This window comes from Lemur catta, chromosome 10, assembly GCF_020740605.2.
Source record: "Lemur catta isolate mLemCat1 chromosome 10, mLemCat1.pri, whole genome shotgun sequence".
Classification (NCBI taxonomy): Eukaryota; Metazoa; Chordata; class Mammalia; order Primates; family Lemuridae; genus Lemur; species Lemur catta.
Window position 1 is genome coordinate 25175966 of NC_059137.1, and position 25182 is coordinate 25201147.

The following is a 25182-nucleotide window of genomic DNA, read 5'->3' on the forward strand; positions in this document are numbered from 1 at the left end:
TGGAATGTTGCCATGGGCCTCTGAGAATCGGCCCCAAACTCTGCTCAGAGTAATTTCTCAGGGATTTTAACTCAGCCTGTCTTTAAGCTGAATGTTTATCATTTTCCTTTTTATTGTTTCTGGCTCCTCCCCTGCCTTTGAAGTTTCTGAAATCTTTAAGCATTTGGCCAGTCTCTATGCACCGCAGGTCTTCTCCCTCAGAGAGGGCACCTGGCCAAGAGAAGGGAATCGGAGCTCCTCTCTTGGCCCGGCCTATAAAACATTCAGATCGCTCCGCAGCCTGCCATTTGAAACGTGAGCTGTGCTACGAGTACAGATAATGTAGCGTGTTCCAAGGAGATCAGAATATCCCAGTGGGATTTGGGGTGAATGGAGAAGGAGAGTAGCGAGTCCTCTGCGTGCCGTGTAACCCTCTCCTTTCCAGACTGCATTGTCTATGAGGGAAGGTCAAGACCAAGGACCTGCTCTCTCTCCTTCCCCACAACCACCCCGATTTGGGAAAAGTTTCTGGAGTTTACAGCTGGGCACATGAAACTGTCTGTCTGTTCTCCTCTGTACTGTTTGGTAACTTCCCCCAGTAGCTCTCCTTTCTCGGCCTTGACAAGGAGCCCATGGCTCCCTCACAGGGGAGGCATACCCTGATGCCACTGCCCTTGTTCTCCTCCAAAGTAAAGAGAGATTTATTCCCCACCCACAATCCCTTCCAGGGCTTTCAGCTCTTTTGACAATTTCCAAGAGAAGGGGTGGGTTCCAGCCACCATGCCATGAGAAGACCCTGGATACTCCAGCTCAGGGCCCAGAGTGAGCATTTGTGTTGAAGAGAAAACATATGATCTATTTGAAGTTTAATTTTCTTGAAGTAGATCTGGACCTAAATGGGTTATTTTTCATTCAAAGACTCAGTCAACCATTAGGAACTTAAAAAAGTTGAGGTGACTGGTTTCACCCTACTCCAATGTCTATTTTTCTTTCAGTTTCTCAACATACGTTTGTCATCCTTTCTACCTCATCCGTGGAGCTCAAACTCAGCTTCAACGTGGGACCAGTGGCACCAGGATGAGAGCTGTGCGGTTTGTAGAAATAACACCAGCAGGTAAGCCTGCAGGACAGAGCCAGGTGAGGCGAGTGATGGTGGGGCTCAGAGCATCGCATAATCAAGCGGTGTTGCCAGGAGCGGAGGGGCAGATGGGGTAACAAATGTCTGCCGAGTGAAGACATGGCAGGACCAAGCCTGCCTGTGATGTGTCCCAAACCTCCAGTGACATCTGTCCCTATGCAATAAAGCTGGGTGGACAAGGCAACTGATGACACTACAGCTCCTGATGAAAGAGGGAGTTGTCCTGCCTGCCTGTTGAGTTGTAGAATTCAGAACTTCTGTCTTGTCCAACTTCAATCCCTGTCACTGTTTTGTGGGGAGTCAGGAGGAAGAGTTATGAGGAATGTGGCAAGTGACAAAGAATGCTCCCATGTGAGGAAAAGCAGCAAATGCCACAATGTCCCTGCCAAGATCACACGCTATTTAGTTATGGAATGACTGATGCTTAGGGATTGAAAGTCTCACATTGGTGATTCCCTTTCTCACTCAGTGGACACTGAAGTTCCAGTTCTAGATGCCTGACAAAAGCCCTCCCATACGTTTGGAAGTTTCCACTGATGGTGAGGCTCCAATTCCTGGAGGCAACCCAGCCTATAATACTGCACTTATTTTTTGGATTATTAGAAATGTGTGATAATGTAGTCTAAATGCCTACTGCCCATCTCTTGAAAAATATCAAAATCTCATGGTCCCCATTATTTCCTAGGAATTCCCATGAAAAATTTGTGTGTTCTCCACATTTGCGAAGGTGGCCACTTGTAACCACCTCCAGCTGCCAAAGCTTAAAGCAGTAGCTGCTGTAAAGGTCTCGGGACACTGGTGTTACCCTGACTCTCAGCTATACCTGGCTGCTGGCTCCCCCCCTCCCCCCGCTTACCATAAACCACTATGAGTCAACACACGACCTTCTTCACAGCACCGAGAAGAGCTGTGGGTGCTCTCAACATCCAGAGGCTGCAAACCATGCCAGGGATAGAAAGAATCAACTTTATCCTTCCAGAGAGAACTATAAGTTCTCCCTATCCTTCATGCCATGAAAAGAGGCTCACATTAGTTAAAATTGTACATACACACTCATATACACACACCATTTCAATATGAAGAATTTAGAGTAATTCACCACCTTACATCAGTTTCCCTAGAGGCAGGCCCTGAGATGACAATTCAAATACGATTGGTATAGTAGGAGAGTGTTCTCAGGAGAGCCTAGAAAAGGAGGGAGAGGGGAAGCAGGAAAGGGAAGGGGAAGACGTCCAGCAAGGGTGCAATCTCAGGTGGTGTCCAGCCTCAGCCTGATCACACAGGGAGGCTCTGGAGTGGAAATTACACCTCAGAGTTCATTCAGACTTGAAACAAGGAAGCTGAGGGTTCCTATTCTTTACCACAGTCAGTCATTGGCAAAGGGTCACTGTGGCAGGTTGCAAACATTTGGGTACTTCCGGCTCTCTGAACTGCTGGGCAAAGTAGCTCCGGTAGCCCAAGGGTGCTGTCTGTTAGAAACAAAGGCACTTAGAAACCAGAGGAGTACACAGAAATGTAAAAGGGATCTGTGAGGGAATGGACAGAGCATCAACCTGTCCACTCATTCACTCATGTCATCCCTAAACACTGAGTTTTATTAGCCTTAGACTTGATGTACCTCTGACATAACTTGGTATCTCTACAGTAAGAAATGGCACAAACTTTTTTTCAAAATATTAAGGGGGTACAAATGTTTTTGTTACATGAATACCTTTTATATTGCTTAAGTCTTGGCTTGTAGTGTGCCCATATCCTGAATAGTGTTCATTGTACCTGATAAATAAGTTTTTACTCCTCCACCTCCCCCTTCTTGATTTCTAATGACCTTTACATCTCTTTGTGCCTATATGTGCCCATCAATTAGCTCCCAATTATTAGAGAGTACATTTGGTATTCATTTTTCCATTCATGAGATCCTACTTCACTTAGGATAGTGGTCTCCAGTTCCATCCAAGTTGCTGCAAAAGACATTATTTCATTCCTTTTTATGGCTGAGTAGTACTGCATAGTGTGTGCGTGTGTGTGTGTGTGTGTGTGTGTCACATAGTTTTAATCTACTAATGAATTGATGGGTACTTAGGTTGATTCCACATCTTTGCAATTGTGAATTGTGCTATGATAGACATTCAAGTGCAGGTGTCTTTTTGATAAAATGACTTCTTTTCCTTTGGATAGATACCCAGTAGTAGGATTTCTGAGTTGAATGGTAAATCTACATTTATTTCTTTGAGGTATCTCTATTTTTATAGAAGTTGTACTAAGTCCCACCAACAGTTCTTTTCTCTCTGCATCCATACCAGAATCTATTGTTTTTTGACTTTTTAATAGTGGCCATTCTGACAGGGGTGAGGAGGTATCTCATTATGGTTTTTATTTGCATTTCCCTGATGATTAGTGATGTTGAGCATTTTTTCATAGGTTTCTTGGTCATTTGTCTATCTTCTTTTGAAAAGCTGTTCATGTCTTTTGCCCCCTTTTTAATGGGGTTGTTTGATTTTTTTTTTCTTGCTGATTCGTTTGAATTCTTTGTAGATTCTGGATATTAGCCATTTATCAGATATATAGCTTGCAAATATTTTCTCCCATTCTGTAGGCTATTTACTCTATTGATTATTTCCTTTGTTGTGCAGAATTTTTTTAATTTAACTGAGTCCCATTGATTTATTTTTGTTGTTGCTGTATTTGCCTTTGGGGTCTTAGTCATAAATTCTTTGCCTAGGCTGATATCTAGAAAAGTTTTTCCTACATTTTCTTCTAGAATTTTTATGATTTCATGCCTTAAATTTAAGTCTTTTATACACCTTGAATTAATTTTTGTATATGGAGAGAGATAGGGGTCCTGTTTTATTCTTCTGTATGTGACTATTCAATTTTCTCAGCACTGTTTATTAAATAGGGCTTCCTTTCTCCAGTGTATGTCTTGTCTGCTTTGTCGAAGATCAGGTTGTAGGTAGATGGTTTTATTTCTGGGTTTTCTATTCTGTCTCATTGGTCTATGTCTCTACTTTTATACCAGTACCATGCTGTTCTGGTTACTATAGCCTAGCCTTGTAGTATAATTTGAAGTCTGATAATGTGGTGCTTCCAGATTTGTACGTTTTACTTAAGATTACTTTGGCTATACAGGCTATTTTCGGGTTCTAAATGAAGTGTAGAATTATTTTTTCTATATCTGTGAAATATGACATTGGTAAAAAATGGGACAAACTTTTAATGATAGTTAAACAAACTCTAGGATAGGGTGGGACTGGGAAGGTTCTGCCTCATCTCACACCCTAATGAGTAGATATAATGCAGTCTTAGTCCATACTGTTTGGTGTATATTCAGATTTTGAAGCCACTTTATGTAGGCTGGGGTGAAGTCTTGTTTGCTGAACCTCTGTGTGCATATGAGCTTGGTCATGTCTCCTCCTTCACTAGAATTTTTTATCCAGTTACTCATCAAGACCAGTCAAATCACCTCCCAAAAGATGATAAAGATTTTCATGAGCAAACCTGGGGCACATCTCCCAGTTTTGGAAATGCTGGCATCTCTTAGAAGGCAGACTTTATGTGCAAATTCACCCACATTAAACTCCTTTGCAAAGACAAATACAAACTCAAACAAAGCTGCTTTTACCTTCCTTATAGTAAACAATTCAAAACCTAGAGGACTATTAAATCAGGTCTTTATGTTTGTGGGTATGTTTTTGTTTAATTTTCCAATGATGACTGCTAGATCCCTGGTGCTCCACCATTTTATGCTCAGAAATCTATAACATGGCAAAGAAGTCTCAAGACACAGCCATTTCAATTTTACCAGAGTTTTAATGGCCCACCATTAGGTTCTGTTTTCATTTTCTCTCTCTCTCTTTCTCTACCCCCCTGCTCCAGAGTAAGCAAAAGCATATGCTCCTTTCTCCTTCTCCCTATAACACCTAAAAAGGCAGGTGAGAGAAATCCCCAAGGAACAGCACCATTAAGTCAAACCAGCCCATGCAAGTTCGATTCTCATATCTGTTTAAAATAATTTATCCTGTTTTCCTCTGACATCCCCTCTAATCTCTGGCACACAGTTCTAGGCATTCAGTAAGAGTGGGCTCCTGGGTCCTTCCTCCTTCCCCTTTGATAACTCCGGCCCTACTAAATTCCTTCCCCTACACTCTCCATGAGCCCCCACCCCTTGTCTTGAGAACCTGTTTTCCTGTTTATCTGGTTGTGGACTGCTCGCTCCGCTCGCTGCTCCTATGGAGACAAAGGAATGAATAAAACCCTATTTTCAAGCAGTTACTATGTCCTAGGCACCTTCTATCCATCAATCTGCACAGACTTCCCTTTGAAGTATTATGATTTTCCCAAGAAAACTGAAGTCCAGAGGGGGTCAGTGACTCTTCCAACATCATGCAGCCAGGAGAGAAGCAGAACACGACATGGAACCCACGTTTGGCTGTATCTAAGTCTAATAATTTCTGTCCTACCGCAGTTTCCGTTCATTAAACTATGCTTTGGGTCTTCAGTTCCCATGCTAACACCACAGCATAAGTGTTTCTGTGACCCCTCACACTGGCCATCCAACTACGGAAAAATTGACATCTTCCTTCATTCAAAAATGCCTGTAATAGACCAGATTTTTTGCCAGCCCTGAACTAGACTGAAAGGACTCTGGTTTATGATTTCCACAGAATTATTTTGTAACGAAAATATTTAAAAACATATTGTTCATTCAAATGACAGTCCCTATAGCTTGCAACTCCAAACGTCATGGTGGTGAAATACTCATTAGTCAGGTGCTATAGGTTCAGTGGAATGTGCTAGGACACAGAATCTGTAAAAGCAAATGTAGTCTTGTTAAACTGTCAGATCACATAATATACAGCCTCACACAAGGACACTGTCATCAGGAAAAAGGCTTAGATTGTGTGCTCCAAGTACACTGAGAAACTGGTTTCTGGAAACCTGACTTTTCATTGAATGCACTTTAAAGCCGAGTTAATGTGTTTCCTACTGTTATAACAACGACATGTGAGTCACATATGTGGTTTCGAGATTCCTAAACTGGATCTGCATGGCTGCTGATGTAATCAGAAATAACCTCTGGCTGTTTGAGACCAGAAGATTCAGGAAGAAAACTGCCCAGCTTATGCAATTGCTCATTTGCATTAGCGCCATCACCAGCATTCCCAGCATTCAGATCTCTTTGGGAAATTATTCATTAATATTTGGTTTTCATTTGGAAAATTTCTCTACTATGAAGGCAAAATATTTGTGTGATTCAGCCTGCAAATTTACCTTGATTCACCATCTGGAGGTAGTTTGTTATGGAGAAAAGAACATGGAGTTGAACTCAGGCAGATTTGCCTTTGAATTTCAGCCCTGTCACTTACCTGTGTGATTCCACCTCTCTCAGGCTCTAATCTGGAAAACTAGGAAATTATTCCTACCGCACAATCTTAGATATAGAACAGCATCTGGAAAACAAGAGGGTACAAAGTAGACAACCAGTTGCTTGGGCACAGGCTTGCCTCCAGGGAGCCTGGCTTGACTAATCCTCTGGGCTGTAAGCCCTGTGTGGCCAAGCCAGGAACCTGCTCTAGCTCTGGGCCCGCCAAGCCCTGCTCCCAGCCCCAACTCCCAAACAGGGGATTCATTCAAACTCCCCAGGTCTGCACTGGAAGCAAGAGGAAAATGAGAAAAGGGGTGGAAGGGGTGTTGAGCCAGCTCTTCCAAGAACAATTTCAGATGGGGAGAGATCAGGGTAGAAGAAATCCCAAGCTTTCTGAGAGCTGTGGGTGATTCATTAAGCAGAAAAGAGGAGGATCCTTACAGGGTATTTTACCTGAAAGAAAGGAGCATGAAGGCTTTGCTCTGAGGAACACATGGTAGTACTTGTGTCCTGTGTCACCTTCCTCTTAAAAAGGATTTCTATATATATTATTAATAATATCACATATTTTGAGCCTCACCTCAACACTATAATTCAGGAATCCCCTTTTGAGATATGAGAAACTTGAGGGACAGAAACCCTGTATGCCCCCAAAATTCTGTGTGAAATCATACTAGAGAAATAGCCACATGTTACCACAGTGTAATATGTCCCTCAGTTTAGATTCCTCTCTTAATTGCATCATTAAATCAGATTATTTCCTGAAGATCTAGGGAAAGACAGAAGATGCTATCCAGTTTATAAAGTTCTGGCATGTTTTTGTGGTTCTATTCCAAAAGAAGTAAGACAGGAAAAAAATGCAAAAAACAAAATGCTGACATTAAAATTCTGTAGTGAAACTCAATGGTGTGGAGTGGCTATGTTTATATTAGAAGCTATTAAGCTATTATTTTTTTATTTCAGAATATTACAGGGTACCAATGCTTTGGTTACATACATTGCCTTTATACCACCTGAAGTTTATTGTGGAGTTTATTTAAAAAGTTTATTTTTAAAAAAGAAGAAGAAAAATATTCAAGAAATAGTAAACATCTTTATCTTATCAAAGGCTGATATGCAAATGAGAAATTGCTGCCTCTTTCTAATAATAACAATAAGTGCTTACCATACAACTACTTTGCATTCATTGTCCCTTCAACCCAATGGAATGGACATTATTACTACCTTTTTTTTAAGAGATGAAGAATGGGAAACTGAGAGAATTTTAAGTAGCCCAAGGACACTCAGCTTGCAAGTGGCAGAACCAGGTTCTGAACATACTCTGTTGCCAACACGTTTCTCTTACTAACTGTGACCTTATCGAAACTGTACTAGCAGATCCCACACATGTTTTCATTGAATTATGAAAAACAAAAAGGTGTCATAGGAAGGAATTATCATTCTAAATTCTCAAATAAGGACGTTGAAGTTCAAAATCCTTACATGACTTCTCCATGGCACACAAGTAGTTAGGAGAAGATTCAGAAATTTTGATTCAGAACAGCCATAGGGCTGAACCTGAACGCAGAACCCTTGAGTATAGAACAGCCTAGGGCTGATTCTCCCTCTGTATCTGGCATCATGATTCCTGATGAGAAAGAATTTGGGGTTAATGCAAATTTTATTTTTCCACAAGCAAGGAATGGTTACATTGTACAAAGACATACGACAAGTGAGACCACCCCGTTCAGTGCCAAAAGACTCATTCACTCAGTTACCAATCAATATTTACTGAGTACCAAGCACGTATGAGGCATTGTCAAGTACCTTGGAGCACACAGTAGGCACAGAGTAAAGATGGGTCTCTAGCCCCATGGTGTTTATTGGGGCCCCCAGAGGCCTTCTTTTCTAGAAACACTTTTCCAGTACTGATAGAAAAAGAAATCTATCTTTAAATCTCAGTGATTCCCTTCTAACTTTTTCCCTGAAACCACCATTGCCTTTGACATAGTCTGGCTGCTTTTTGGGTTCTACAGGTATGTGACCACAATGATGCCAACCTTAGTGACTCTTTGACAGAATCCCTTGACCCCCTCCCTTCTTCGCTAGCCTGGATTAGCAGCTTGTCCTGAGCAACTGCAGATGCAGCCAACACCATGCAGTGACTTCAAAGCACAGACATGTTCCCTGATGTCATCCCGACGGCAGACACCTGCTCAGCAAGTCTGTTTGGACTTCCCTTGGGACGACTTGATTTCTACTGTGAGATCACCTTCTAGGTCATTCGGATGGACTGCATATTCCATCATTTCTGCTGCCCGGTAGAACTACTGGAGGGAGATTCCTTGGCATGGTGGTGGAAGTGTGTCTTGTTTGTTTGGCTTCCCTGAATGCAAGGGAGGACTGGAAAGAAGCAATCAGTTGGGACAACAGGCCATTAGCAGCTTCCAGTTGACTTTGCCAGGCTCAGAAGGGCTATGACCTAACCTCTGCTTCGAGGAGACTACGCACAAATGTAAACAATCAGTTTCCAAGGCCGGTGTCCAACTCCTGATGTCCTGGGCCCCTCTGCATTGTAATGTATATCTCAGTATCTTGGTAACTGCTGGAGAGAGACTCTCAGTTGAGATGACCAGTGCAGACTGCAATCTTAACAGAGGAAAGGTCCATGTGTGCACATCCTTTTACAGTTAACAAGACCCTGCTATTTCCAATACCTCACTCAGTACCCATGATAATATCGAAAGGCTAATTTTACTTTTCTCAGGTCACAGATGAAGAAATTAAAGCACAGAATTAATGGCAGGACTGGGGCTAGACACTAGGTCTACCAACTACCAAATAATTCTCCATCTTCTGCTTTTTCATGAGATCTTTAATATAATGAGAAGTTCTCCCTTGAAAGTTTCTTGTAAGGATTGGACTTATATAAATAAATTAATAAACACATATATTTATATATGCCTATATCTCTCCATATATCTATATCTATATCTACATAGATATAGATATAGATATATACACACACACATACATGTGGCATCTAGCCCTATGCATGGCATAAAGTAGTCCCTTAGTAAGCAATAGTTTTTTTCTTAAACGTAAAGCAGCATAGCATTATGTAATTGTTCAGCCATGGTTTCTGAACTCAAGTCAATTTGAGATAATAGTCTGACCTTGGACCAGTTACTTAATCTCTTCTGATATCAGTTTCCTTATCTAAAAACAGAATAATGATTAAAAACTTTCTAAGGTTAGTATGAGAGTTGTATAGATAACAAGCAAGATAAGAATTTGCTCCCCAACACTGAGGTGCAAGAAATAACCCACCACTTTTGTAAGGTGGAGTTGGGGGTGGGAGGACTCTCGTCTTCCTTCTTGGCTACATGCAAAGATCCAGGAGACTTCCACAGCACCTGAAAAATGAAAGAATGTGCTCTATTCTTAAGTCCATAGCTATTCACTGAGGTATAAAATGAAAACATTTCAATTCACAAACAGTAGAACTCTCTGCCATCATGCTAAGTATGAGCATTGGACTATTTCAAAAAGGTCTCAAGTCTTTGACTCTCTGGCATGGATTCTATGACATCCATGTACCACCCACCAAAGGTCTTGGCACTTCTGAGGTGCTGCATAATTCTCGTCACTTGTGGGGCCTGCCACAGTGTGCTCTCCCACCCCAGACTCTGGGATGGTAATCTTCACTTATAGGAGCAGTTATGCCTCCTTCTGCACCCCAAATGCCAGCCTCTGTCAATAAGTTCCTCAGACAAATGCCTGAGGGTGGGGGTAGTTAAATGGGCATTTTCTAGATGCCTTCTCTTTTCAGGGCTACCACATAAAAACCTTTAATAACACCCTCAAGAGGAGAGAACATATACTTGGACACATTTTTCCAACCTCCTATTATATGGAAAAAAACACATTAATATCTCAATAAGTTTTCTTGTCAAGAAGGAGGAGGAGAAGAAGAAATAATATATGTAAAGTATGAAATACAATATATCATATTGTAAACACTTAAATGGTTATATAACTACTATGCTATTGCAGTTTCATGTTGCTTGGACTGCTCTGTGATGCTTTAGTACTTCCTTCCTATTCGTTTCTAAGATAGGGGCATGACCTTAGTGTGAGAAACTGTGATACAAGCACTGGGTCACATGGACAATGACCAGGTTCTCCAAAATGAATAGAAATTAGGTCTGAAACCCCATCTGGGTTTTTTTTTTTTTTTTTTTTTTTTTTGCTAATCTCCCTCTACTTTCTCATTGTAGCTTGGTTTGGCTTAAGAAAAGAAATTTGGCAAATATTGATACGGAGCAATATCATTTGTGCAAGTATCATAAATATGTTAGCAGTTCCAAACCCCCAGTGTCTTAAAAGAATAATACACTCTGATGAAGCAGGATTTATTTCTGAAATGCAAGGATGGTTCAATTCTGAAAATGTTGATAACTACATTACATCATTACATTAGATATGGTTAAAGGAGAAAAAACAAATAATCATCTCGATGAAATTTACCATGCTGTCCTGGTTAAACTAGAAATAGTAGAGAAGGATAGATAGTTCTGACATGGTAAAGAATGTCTGGAGTCAATTTCAAATAATTAAACACCAAGAGTGTTACCATTAAGTTCAAGAACAAGATACAGAGATGACCACTATCACCTGTTATTATTTAACATTATCCAGGAAGTTTAAATCAGTGAAATAAAGTACAAAAAGATTACTCTATTAGAAAATGGAGATTTAAAAAGTTATCATTATTTTCTGTGCTTTAACCCTGAAAAAAAAAAAGCAACTGAAAACTAACAGTTTAGGAGGTTACTAGTTTAAAATAAATGTATAAAAGTCAATAACTTCTCTTATAACTGTAGCATGTAATTGAAATGTTAGTAGAAAAAAAGAGTAAATTCATTGTATAAGTCAAATGATGTAAACCATCTAAAAATAAATTTAATAATACTTATACAAACATAATTCAAAATTTGTATAGACCTAAATGTAAAAGATATAACTATATAACTCTCAGAAGAAAAGATAGGAGTAAATTTTTGTGACCTTTGGTTAGGCAAAGCCTTCTTATCTATGACACCAAAAAGCACAAACAACAGAAGAAAATATATATAAATTGAATGCCAGACCATAGAACTGGATCAAATATGGTAGCAAGAGGTATCCCTTTCAGATTTCAATGCAAAGCTGTGATGTAAAGTAGAGCCAGACTTTGGGAAGATCACTTTAGCTTGCATGTTGGAGGAGGAACTGGATTCAGGAGCTTTGAACAGGGAGAAAAGTTGGGAGTATCGGATTAGTGACAGCCAACCAAGAGGAGAGGTGGGATTGGTAGAGTTTCATGCTTTGGAGAGATCAAGGAGAATACAGCCTCCTAAAAGAGCCACAGTTTGGGCAACTGAGCCATCATGGGGACATACCAAATATATAGAGTGGTGGGGTATGATGGAAATCTGATTTCCAACACCCTCCTTAAATATAATAAAAGGTTCACCCTGAAGTCCTGCTTCTCTGACCTTTGCTGCAATAAGTAGATATGACTTACATTAAAAGGTAATTTATAAACCTGAAGGGCTCATGGGCAGTGTGATTCAGTAGAACAATGCCCTTTGGACAGACAAGTTCCAGCTCTGACACTCACAAGTATTGTGGGTCTGGATGAATTACTTAAGCTTAAGCATTAATTTCCATTTCACTAAAGTAGGGATGGTAACGTCTCCCAAGCAGGACCCCAGTGCAGATGGGAAGAGCCTGACTCAGACTGTGCAGGCAATGGATGTAGGTCTCTTCCCGTCCTCTTGATACCTCCCAGCCTTCAACCCTCAAACAGTCCTGCATGCTGGTCCTCGTGCTCTCTGCAGCTAAAATCTGTTGCTTTGAGCTCGTTTTTTTCAGGGAATATGTAAAGAAATTATGATGATCTTTTCTCAATTGATTGCTGGATAAAACCATAGCCTTATCTCTTCCTCTCTCTTGATATTCTACCTTATTTAGCAATCCTAAACCTGCTTCTCTAACCCAAGTGATACTTGCATAAGCTCAGAGGCATTACTAAAATAAGAATCCCCTGCTACCTGGGGACGCCAGCCAGCTGGCACTACTGACTCCCTCCGTCTAAAGGTGCCCACATTCTGCTTCCAAATGGCTTCAATGATAGATTCACATACTCAGTGCCCAAGGCTCCGCTCCACTTTTAGAGCCTTCCTGTTCATCACTGCCTGTCTCCCAAGGATGGCCAGCAGATGACCAAGGGTGGCTTTTTGCCTGGTGCCAGCTAGCCTTGTGAATGGTGCTCTTAGTTTGAGAAGGAACCAGGCTGGGCACAGAATGGTTCTTGGCAGACAACAGGGGGATGAGTCAAGGCAAAAAGCAGAACTGAGCCATGGTGAACTTTAGTCACCAGAATGGCATTTGCCATTCAACAAACATTTATTGAGCTGTGCTGCGGCTGCTATTTTCTCACGTGTCATCTTACTAATTCCTCACTTACCCCATGAACAGGCATTATCGCCTGTTTTACAGATGAGGAAGCAGACAAAGGGATGTTAGGGAATCCTCTGTTAGGCCCCCAGGTCATGATTGTTAAAGGCAGGATTTGAACTGGGGTCTCCACATGCGGAGTTGTTTCTTCTATGTCACAGCTTCTCTGCTTCAAGCATGTTCAAGTGTGTTAACGAATCCTACCTACACTTACCTGAGAAGGTCTCAGGTTGAAGAGTGTAAGATTTGGAATCGTAGGGTTCTGCTTTTCTTAGGGTGATATGTCCCCCTCCCCAAACCCCCACATTCCCCAGCTCTATATATTCATTCTTAAATTCTGCAGGGATTTACTAAACACCTCCCATGCTCCTGATACCATGCTGAGTTCTGGTAATACAGAGAAGACCAAAGACTAAGGCATGGCCTTTGCCAACACAACAACTCAGGGTCTAGCAGAGAATAGATCTAACCTGTGTCTGAACAAAACGTAACAGCAAGAGTGCAGCTGTCAGCTCCTGCTTTCCACAGGCCGACTCTCCAACAACCTACAAAGCCTTCGGTTTACAAGGCTGGCCCGACCCTGCCTGAATCAACACAGCAGTGTTGTTCCTAACTGAGAAGCATGATCCAAAGCCAACCCGTCTCAGAGAGTGGTAACATGCCACTGGTCACTGCTACCAGTGTCTGGTGTCTGATGAGTCATCTCTGTGCCTCTGGGCTGCTTACAGCACACCCCCAGCTTGGACAAGAGGTGCCTGTTGAAAACCCAGGCTTCCCCCTCACTCCTGACACAGGTCTCATCTCCTGCTTGGATGAGTGCCTCATCTGACACCTTGTATCTCTTGGCTCTGGAGCTGAGGAGTTATCTCTTTCAAATCACCTTCTTCCTGAGGGTTGGACCCAGCCCCAGCCCATTCTGTCATGGATGGAGCTGTTTTATAAACCAGGCAGGCTGAGAATCAACTGTGGAGATGGATGGGATGAAGACACTTGACCCATGGCTCTCCTCTGAAGAGCAGCTCCCTGTAGGTCTTTATCAGTGCATGATATAATATGGTATATTACAATAGGGCAAGTTCTCAAGCCAGGCCACATAGTAGGCTGCTGTTTATTACCAGATGTCTAGATTCTATCCAAAGAGTAAACACTTGGTCCAACCAGTTGTCACCAGAGAAGGCAGTCACAGTGCACAGAGCACAACTTATACCCAAGTCACTACAGCCTGGTGGGTGCTTAAGAATGCTTCACATTTTTCTTACCACTCTCTAACAAGAATTGGCCTTATCTAACTTCCTTTTCAGTTACCCATTCAAAGTACTCCAAACGATCCCTGAGATCCCAGCATTCCACGAAGTTCAGCCTGGTTGAATGACCACAATATCATATTGTTTCCTATTTGGTATGAGATGGACCCAATGCTAGAAAAAGAAGAAACCATCTTGCTTTTTTTCAAATAGTGTCCTTTTTCTGGTTCATCATGACTCCAGTTTCCTGTTTTTCCACCATATTTTCATCCATTGCTTATAAAGGAACAAATTTGACCCTCATGATCTCATTTAGAGCCTTGTCTGCAATTGCTTTCTCAAGTAACTCAATCCACAAGGATAAACATGTGGATCCTTCAGTTCCGTGAAGGATCTGACTTCCTTTGTTCTTCAGCAAGCATTACTTAGTCCTACCTACAAGCCAGCTCCTTTTCTGGGATCTGGGAAGGACAATATCATTATCATCACCAGCATTACTGCTTGTTACTTGGCATTTACTAAGGGGCAGCCACCAGGACTGGCACTTTCTAGCCATGCGTTGTCTAATCTGCATAATCTTCACACAGTCCCTCTGGGAGGAGATCATTATTATGGCTCCATTTAGAGTCAAGAAAATGGAGGCTCAGAGAACTTGAGTGCAGTTAAGAAATTAAGATGAGCTTGAGCCTTTTGGAATTTCCAGGTGACCCCCTGAATGGGAATAGCATACTGCCCATGGCTGGAATCTGCCCCTGTTGACTCTGAACATGATTTGAATGCATTTTCTATGCCAAGCTCCATTCAAAAATGACAACGTGGTTCCTTCTATAAAGATAAATGAGGTTATTTTGCAAGGTTCTCCTCATCCCCTGGCACCCAAACAGTAGCTCATACAGCAGCCAATACGGGCCATATGAGCACATGTAAACTCTCAGAGTCCATTTTATAAACTCACAGGAATAATGGTCCATATCTGCCTAGAACCTCATAGTTTGTCCTGCTCTCACACATCTTGTGTCTTTCCCATAATAACTCTGCAAATTCCTTAAGGAGGGGTATCACTACCCTCATTTGTTGATTCACTGATTTATGTATCCATCTATTATGATATTAATTCAACAAATGTATACTGAGTACTTACCTGTGACAGGCTCGGTGCTAATCCTCAAAGGGATGTGATGTGAATAAGCCTTGTCTAACCCCCGAGGAGTACAGTCTAAGGGTGAGTACAGTTCTCCAAACGGGCAGTAGTTTTCAGGGTACTGGGTGCTTTCACCGTAGAGTTGTAACTGAGAGGACAAGGAACTCTGCCCAGTGCTGTCAGAAAGGTTTCTAAGAGAAGGTAGAATTAGAGAGGCTAGGCTCATGTGGAACACCTTGACGTGGAATACCTTGATCTCTTAAGAGATCTGGACTTTATCCTGAGTGCCATGAGACATAGACTCAGAGCAGTTAGAGAAGTTGTCCAGGCCATAGATAGTCTATATACTATGCTTGTCCTTCTATAAAGGAACAGAGTAATCTAGGAATTCCTTAGCAAAGCACTGGCTGGAGGAACTTTGGGAGCAACAGCATCGTTTTACGGGAATAAATCAGATGAGAAGGAGAGGAAAACAACTTTGAATTGTACCTGCTATGTGACAGTGTGCTTAGACATGTCACCTTAGGAGAAACAAAGGCATGATTTTAGTCCCACATTAGAGATGAGGAAAGATCCAGAAAACCTGATTTTAGGCCCATGTCTCCCCTCTTCTTCCTGCTCATGGGACCTTGGGCAAATGGCTTTAGTGCTCTGTGGACCGGTTTCAACTTGGACGAAAATGGGGGCTGAAGAGAGGTAATGACTGGACGATGGCATTGCATACTCTAAAGGCTGTACGTAGATAATGCGTTTTGTTGGCCTGCTTGTTTGAATGGGGAATGATGACCAAAATCCTCACAGCACTCACTATGCCCACTCTGAGATGAGAAAGCAGGCAGTGAGCAAAAAGGAGGTACAGAAGAGGTGCAAGTTGGGGGAAGAGGAACAAGTATTAGGCAGGGATTACAGTAGGATTCAGACCTCAGCTCACTGCGTGAACACAAGTACATCACTTCGTTGTGCCAGCATCTCCTTCTACAAAAAAAGAGGGTCTTTCCAGCATCAAGACTCTATGAGTCTACAAGATAGTGGAGAAGAAGGTAGTAGCTCTGTAGATGCAAGAGTACCTGGAGGGGAAAAAATAGCAAGTGCCATGCATGCGCCACCCACCCCTGCCCCAGCTCCACTTGCATGATTTTGAAATTTCTTTCTGTCTCACGCAGATGGAGAGTTGCTTAGTAGAGGCCTACAGGGAAGCTGAGGACTCATTTTCTTTCTACCTGGAAAAGGAACAGCATCTCTGTTCCACTAAAAATTAAAAAAATAAACCTCCTCCCCCTTCTGAGTTCTCCGTTTGGGTGGGCAGCACCACCCTTTGTCTGTGCCCCTCCTCCCTCATCTCCCACATGCCAGTGATCACCAAGCCCTTGGATTCTACCTCCCTCACCACTCTCCAAACTAGTACGTTGCCTTTCTCCTCCCTCCAGGTGATTTGGCTTCCTTGTTCACTACTTTTCCCCAGGTGTATCGCAAGAATTGCTGCACCCTCTCAAATTGTCCATGAGACCTTGCATTTGCACCTTGTGCCTCAACTAACATCCTCCCCACCCACCTTCTACTCTCACCATTGCTGGTGGGGTCCGGGCACTTCCCCCAGCTGCACCCCCAGCTCGCTTCCTCGCTGCTCGGGGGCTTCTCCAGCATCATGAAGTAGGGCAACCATGAGAACCTGCTCAGCACCTATGCTCAGGCCAATCTGGAAATGCAAGGGAATTTTCATCCCATGGGGCAATTCATAAGCAATGGGGGAGGGAAGCAGGTGGATTAGTGATCCCCCTTCCCACCTTCAGGCAGACAATTGTAAAGCACTTTCTATGTGGTCCTCAGAAGGTCCCTGCAGAATCCAGCCTCCCTTGCCCACAGTGATGACCAGCTAGATGCAGCAGCCCTGGGACTGGCTTTCTCCCTTTCCCATGTCCCAGCCCCCTCACTATTGTTCACTGAGGTTATATCCAAAAAACAACTAGCTGCCCACAAACGCTTACCTCAGGCTCTGCATTCTGGGGGGAACTTCAGCCATGACAGCTCCCTAGCTAACCCACAAGAGAGCAGTTCTACCTCTCTCTGTTCTTTATATTGGGCTTTTGTTTAAGATTGCTTTCAAATAGAAGGTTCCACTGCTAAAAGGAAAGGAGAGAGAGAAAGACAGGGAGGAAGAAAAGAAGGAAGGAAGTGAGGGAGGGAGAGAGGATTGAAAATCACTGGCCTACAAGACAAACTCTATTTATAGTTCTTACATGGCATTCAAGGCCCTTCAAGTCCATCAAGTGACTCCTCACCTTTCCGATCACCTACAGATGCTCTAGAAATAACTCAGCCTTCACATGGACCCAAATCAAGCAGCTGCTGTCTTCCGAGAGGGCTGTATATCTCATTCCTCCTTGCCCGTCCTCCTTCCACGTCAGTCTCTCTGCCTGAGGGACTCTTACTCATCTTTCAGGTTTAACCCAAATTCACCTTCCCGGTGGCACTTTCCAAGTGCTCCTCCTCCATCCTCACCACACATCCACTGCCCCCACTTTAGTGGCTTGGGACAGTGCCTTGCCAATCACCACTGCTGTCATCATACTCAGTAATGTTCACTGAGCTCTTACAGGGGGCCAGGAGCTCTGCTAACTGCTTTACACAGGCTGTTCAACAAAAGCCCTGTAAGATGCCATGTAATTACGACACCAGTGATGTAGGTCCAGATGGGGAAACTGGGGCTTTGGGAGGTTCCAGAGCTTGCAGTGCTGCTGAGTCTTCCTGAAGGATTTGCACAATTGTGTGATTATTCGAGTATCCTCTTTCTTATCAGACCTGCTGGTGTTTTGGGGGCAGGGATTGAGTCCTATATCTCTTTGATGTTCTTAAAGTGCAGCCTAGCATAGATTCCAGCACAGAGTAGGTAGAAGAAAGTATTGGTTTATGTGACGAGGATACACAGCAGCCTAGAGGAAGAAGGCTCCTGGTCTCAATCGGATGCCCTCCAAGCCCCTGCAAACGCTTCCCTCCCCTCCGCACTGCACTGACCCCCAAGACTGAACTTGGAGCCTCCTCACTGCTTCAAAAGGCCCTGTGCTTCTCTTTTTATAAGAATCATTGTCAACTTTTCTTGAGGACTTGCTACAACTAATTTAATTTTCAAATAAGCCTCTGAGTTTTTGTTGCCATAGCTTGATCATATTGCATTCTTTAACAGCCTCTCACCTTTTCTGGGAGTCCCTGAGGGTCTCCAGGGCAGGGTCCTGGATGGCTCTGCCTCTGCCTCCCAGCCTCCTGCCCAGGCCGGGCACCAGGGAGGAGCGAGCGCCACAGTGGTGCAAGGGCGGGGCAGCTGTGGCCGCCGGGTGTTTTCCCCAGCTGGGCCTCGGCCCTGTGGTCCTGTGGTCAGCCTCAGGGCTGACCTTCACATCTCAGACCAGTCTTTGGATCTGGCTTCTCCCAGCAGCTCAGGTTTATAAACAAAAAGCAAACAGAGCAAATAAAAACATTATCTCATTGGTGCTTGAGTCAGCTGCTCCAGTTGTCTTGGGAGGGGAGCTGAGCCCGGCCTGCGGTGGGGCTGTCATCAGGTGCACGGGGAGTGAGTCCGTGTCTGCAGCCAGTGGGGCCACCTCCACTGGCACCCGCACCCCCAACCTGCCCCTACAGTCAGCCAGCCACGACGGATGCCACAGCCTCCAGGCCTCCGGCTGGCAGCCCTGTGTCCTCAGGGTTGGCACAACGGTACTGCTCGATTTGATAAATGGAGCTGTTGCGTCAGCTACTTTCTAGCCATTATTTCATGTAGTTCCCAGAAATAGCCTAAGAGTTCAGGTTTTTGCACCCCACTTCACAGCTGAGATGAAGCCCAGAAAGTTAAGGGATGTGCCTACACTCACCAGCAAACAAGTGGAAGGACCTGGACCTGACACGAGGTCATCTGCCCCAGGTTTCTAAATTCGCCCCGATCCAACCCAACCAAGAAGATGTGACGGCCTCAGAGCCCATGGCCAGCTTCTCAGTCCTCCCCATTCGCCGCTGGGGGCATTTGGAAAGACAGAATGGGAAACAGTTAAGAAAAAACATAAGCTTGTATTTCCTGAAACCCGTCCCCTCTGTCGCTGAGCTAGGGCAGAAAGAACTCTGACCCCAGCCTGGGAGACTGGGAGCCTGGGAGCCTGGGTATGAGGGCCCCAGAATCCTTCACTGCAAAAGTCCTCTGTGTGCCCAGCAAAGTCACCTCCCCTCTCTGGGCCGCAGTCATTATGATAAGTGAGTGTGTTTGAGATGAGCCCTGACCCCAGGCCACCTATACCGCTGTGACTTCCTGTCCCATAGTTGGTGTTAAACATTTTAGAGCAATTTCAGCACTTTTACCTCTTCCAAACATTCCACAGACATGAAACTTCAATCAACACCACAGGTTTATGCAGCCTCCACAGAGCAAAACTCATAGCAGGGGGAGGTTCAGCACGGCAGCCCCCTGGCCCCTGGCTCTCCCCAGCCACATGGGTTTTTCCCATCCTAGGGCCGCTACAAAGATGCAGAAACGCCAAGGAGAACTGTGCTCCCTTCTCTTGGTTTTCTCATGTGTTTTGGGATTTGGCTCTCCCTGGCGTATCATTCTCCAGACATGATTCAGAGAAGTTTCATTATGTCTTGACATTTTCCACCCAGTCTGAAAGTCCTGCATGTGGGCCTGTCCTGAGGCTCTCTTGCTGTTTATTTAGTAACTAATTAGTGCTGGTAGAAGAACAAGTGTAGCCTGAAGGTTGCTGCCAAGACCTGCAGCATCCAATTATCTACTGGAGGCAGGAGGGGGAGGGGAGAGTCCAATGTTTGACAGAGCCCAACAGAACAAGGCCATGTTGGGGTTGGTGTGGAAGGAGGGAGGGATGGGGAGGGGAGAGACAGTGGAGGGATGTGGGGTGAAGGGTCAGGGCACCTTGCAGGGCAGAAGTCTGGGTGGACTCAGAAGAGAATTTAGACTTAAAGTCCTGGGAATGATGACTTCTCCTTCCTTCCCTTCTGTTTAATGACATTATATATCCTGGCTTTAACCCCAAATTAAAACACACTTGCAAAATTGAGGGACTGTCATTGTGGTCAGTCCCAATGAATTCAATTTGTATTTGCTACATGAGCACCTTTTCTGGCCAATACAGCATTGAGGATACAGAGATGAAAGAGAGATGGACCCTGGTCTTAAAGAACTGGTCAAGTGTAGGAGATGGTGAAACAGGTGAAGGGAACTGTGGGAGAAGAGGGAGGAGATGGAAGGGAAGGCATCCAGTTCTGGCTGGGGCATTAAGGAAGACTTCCTGGAGGAGGAGGCATTTGAGATGGGACTTGAAGAGTGAGCCAGGACTGAGGAAGAAGGGAGAGCACTGAAAGGCTGTCCAGACTCTACCGCATGACCCCGCGAGTGAGCGCATCATTAAATTGTGCTCCCTTCGGTCCTCTCTTGCCTTACCTTTTTCCCAGGGCTGTGCAAAAGTATGGAAGGACAAAGTAGCTCAGCTGGATCCGGAAGCTTAAGCCACTGCAGGTGAAGAAGGTGGGATTAGAACACTCTAGACAAGATGAGAAGTAGTACCCAGGTTAGAAAGGGTTTCATTGTCAGGCTGAGGACTTGGGACTTTATACTCCAAATCTGCATTGTCGAGTATGGTAGCTACCACCCACATGAAGCTATTTAAATTAATTGAAATTAAGTAAAATTAAAAATTTATTTTCTCAGTGGTATAAGCAATTATTTCGGAGGACTCAATAAACACATATGTCTGTTGGCTCTCGTACCGTGTTGTGCATATGGAGACCATTTCCACCACCTCAGCACATTCTACTGAACAGCACTGCTCTAGACAATGGGAAGCATAGAAGGTTTGCAGCCTGAAAAGTAAGAGGGCTGGACTTGTGTCTCAGGTGACAGTGTGAAGGTCTGATGGCAGAAGATGAGATTACAGACTAGCAGTGATTTGGGAGCCTGTTCTGGTGCTGCACTGAAGAGGATGGAGAAGTGGGCCTGGGGATGAGAGCTGTCCTTCTGGTGCTCCTGGTGACTTTGATGAGAATGGACAAGGGATGAGGGATGAGAGCTGTCCTGGTGCTCCTGGTGACTTTGATGAGAATGGACAAGGGATGAGGGATGAGAGCTGTCCTGGTGCTCCTGGTGACTTTGATGAGAATGGACAAGGGATGAGGGATGAGAGCTGTCCTTCTGGTGCTCCTGGTGACTTTGATGAGAATGGACAACGGATGAGGGATGAGAGCTGTCCTGGTGCCCCTGGTGACTTTGATGAGAATGGACAACGGATGAGGGATGAGAGCTGTCCTGGTGCTCCTGGTGACTTTGATGAGAATGGACAACGGATGAGGGATGAGTGCTGTCATTCTGGTGCTCCTGGTGACTGATGAAAATCGAGATGAGAAGGGGCCAGGGATAAGCTCTTTTTACAAACCTGGGGGCCAAGTTTTCTCCAGGGCTGTTGCCTCCTGTAGCGGCTGGGCTCCTGTGCGTCTCCCCCTCCGCTGTTAGGACCCGGCGTCTCCCCGTCTGCTCGCTCTGGCACTACAGAATTCTGAGGGTCAAGGGGAACTCAGACCCGGACCTCCTGAGTAGAAATCCCATGATGATGCTTCCTAGCTGTATAAATTCATAAAAGTTTTAAAAAATTTCTTTTCTTCTGTTTCTCCACGTATAAAATGGGGACACTAATAGCACTACATCGTGAGGTTATCACAGGTCAAATGAGATAATATTTTTAATGCACTTAAAACAGGACCTAGCACATCATAAGTCCCAATCGGTATGAGCTTGTGGCATCACCAAGAAGCACTGGGGTCTTGGGGTTTAGAGTGTGGACTCTGGATCATTCTTCTTATGCATAAAACCTGCTCAGCTCAGGCACTTCCTAGCCAGTGGCCTTGGGAAATTTATTTTCTATTCTACTTGCTTCCGTTCCCTCACCTCTGAAATGGGGATATTTGTCTGTGTAATGGTACTTGCTTCATGAAGTTACTCTGAGGGTTCACGGTAATCATGTATGTAATGGACTTAGAATGCCACTTGGCATGTATGAAGAGCCCATAGTTGTAAACTCTTCTAGCCATTGGTATTGTTATTATCATTGCTGTTGTTACTATCTGCAAATAAGCAGGGCAATGCTCTGATTCCCCCATCCTTGTTGGAAAATTCCACTATCTCTCCCCCTAAATATTGGCTCCCATAAAGGGTCGGGTAGTAAGGACACTGCCCCGTTCCTACTTCTCCTCCACGAACCCCCCAACGGAAGCATTTCTTCTTCCTCTACATGTTCCCAGGGGGCTCCTCAATCTCACACGCCAAGTTCCTCAAAGCAACACGCTAGAAGTAGCTCTTGATAAGTAAGGGAGTTTTGGGGATTTCAGACTCTTTTTTGTTCTCTTCTGGGCAAACTTCAGTTTCTAAGACTCTTGGATTGCTGTAAGCAAAGGGAAGATGTTAAAGGCTGCACAATGATGCTGTTCTTCTCATTAAATTATTGCTCAATATTTTGAAAATTCCTTCTCAGGGAAAGAGGTTTTGGCTAACTGGAGGAAGAAGGTTCTGTGCAGGAAAATGTGAAAGAGGAATGTGAACCAATACATTTCAGAAACATACTGGCCCTGTGACCTCCATGTGTACTGAGTCATACTGCAGGGTCCAGGGTTTTAGTCCAAATGCTAGAGCCAGGATGCGCCAACACCGGCCCTTTCCTCTGCTCATCATAGGTTTGCAATGGGTGTCGCTTTACACAAGGCTTCTCAATGACCTCTCGGAATTTTCTCTGGGCTTTTCCCAAAAGGACAGTCTCAAATAGACATCAAGTACATATTAGAACCCCCGGCAGATGGCCCACATGCCTGGGGAACTGCTGAGTGATGAAAGTGACACCCATGTTTTTTAAAGCCACTTAATTCCTATCTCTAATCCCCCCACATTCTTCCCTGCATGGGGTCATGCATATCAATCAGATGTGATTATGCCATTTGCCACTCTGCTTCTCTGACTTGTCCTGAGATGGATGCCAGGATGCTTACTTGCTGTTTTGCACCAAGGAGAGCCTGGAACAACCCTGGGATTAATCTGAGTATTAATTAATTTGATTCATTGAGTTACTGAGTATTGATCATTAATTAAAATACTTGAATTAATTAATTATTTGTGATCAGAGTCAGGAGAGTTGGGGATATCAGTTGGCTTCTGCCTGCCAGGAATGAGGCTAGACCTTTGGAACTTTGTATGGATGGACTCTGAAGGAGCTCAGGAAATTCCACCCCAAAATATGACTCCTTGAATTAAAGGCAACAGGCCTTTGGAAGGGGCTTTCCCTTTAACTGCATAACAAGATGGATCCCTTCCATTCCCTGTTATCTCACTAATTGCAGGAAAGAAAATCAAGAATGCAACCAGACCTGGCCCAAATCCTTTTAAACATAATGCGTATGTCTCAAGTTAGTCTACAAATCAATCTACTTTCCCCCATCCATTCATTCTCCCAAGTATCTTTTCATCCTCCCTAGCAACCGTTTATTGCCCCTAAACAGAATTACCTATACTCCTCATCTCCTCCTCTCCTCTAAAAGGCATGTATAAAAATATCTGGATTCTACTGGGATATTGAGTAATCACTCTGTGATTCTTCCCATGCGTATGGTAAATAAACCTCTCTCTCTTTAATCTCCCTTAATTTTGAGTTAATCTTTCGCAAACTTTCAGGGGAAAGAGCAAGTTTCCCCTCACCCCTACAACTCCTTTGCTTCCTCCTGCCCATGCCTCAGTGAGATGGGCATTATTGTCCTTGACGTACAGAAAAGGCCACCAAAGCTTGGAGATCTGATGGTCATGCAGCTTGTCAGAGATAGAGCTCAAATTTGAATTTGTGTCTCCATTACCCCCAGTGCCCTTTGGTCTGTTGAATTGAATTCTCCATGGCACATTCTGGGTGCTGTAACCTTAGCAAGCTGAGAGGCCTTGTGGTATGCGGGGGCAATTTACGTCACTGACCTCCTTCAGACTCCATGTCCTTTCTCCATGTTTAGGCTGAATATATATTTCTCATTTACACTGAGGACCTCAGAATGGTAAAAGGGGAAATAATAATTATGCCTGGACAACAGGTGAAAAGTGGGGTATATGTCACGGTACCAAAATCAGCCTAGAGGGTGAATCATCTGACTTGCCCTGGAAGCTCCCTGTGTGGGTCCAGGGTGGAGAGTCCGACATGAGAGAGACAGCGAAGGTTGGCAGGAAGTGGAGGTAGGAATGGAACAGACAAAGTAGAAGAATAAATAGTTTATGATTACACAACCCTCATTAGAAGTGGAGGAGGCAAAGAAGAAAGGGAGAAAGTAAAGGAAAATTGATCATCCTTGCATAGTTCCTTTTGGTCTTTGATACACCTATGTATTTTTTAAATATTGCAGTTAGTTAGAAACACATAGTTTTCTGTCCTGATTTCTTCACTTCAAAACTTAAATGAGCTTTTATTTATTTTTTTATTTCAGCTCTTCATGGGGGTACAAAACCTCAGGTTATATACATTGTCCGTGTCCCGCCCATCCCCGAGTCAGAGCCTCAGGAGCTTTTAAAATATTTTATTATCTGTCTAATTTTCTATTGTCAAAATATAACAAGTACTTATTCAGTCCCTTTCATTGGACATCTAAGTTGTTTCTGGTTCTTTGATTCCATAAATGATGCCACAATGGATCATGTTATAGATCTATCTTTCTCCATATTTCTTTTGGCTCCCAGGGAAATTTTAATGTTTTTGATAAAGGGGGCATATAAGGCCTGTGCTACTCCTTTCTCCTTATTCTTGCCTTGAAAAAGTACTAAATATTTTCA

The 25182-nt window shown here is 43.8% G+C and overlaps 1 long non-coding RNA gene across 1 annotated transcript in view; it reads left to right on the forward strand.

Moving 5' to 3' along the window:
• The first annotated feature begins 1000 nt into the window (after positions 1–1000).
• LOC123645998 overlaps positions 1001–25182 on the forward strand; it is a 32740-nt gene continuing 8558 nt past the window's right edge. The window contains exon 1 of the long non-coding RNA XR_006737754.1: positions 1001–1093. This is a non-coding gene — a long non-coding RNA (uncharacterized LOC123645998). The remainder of the gene's footprint in view (positions 1094–25182) is intronic.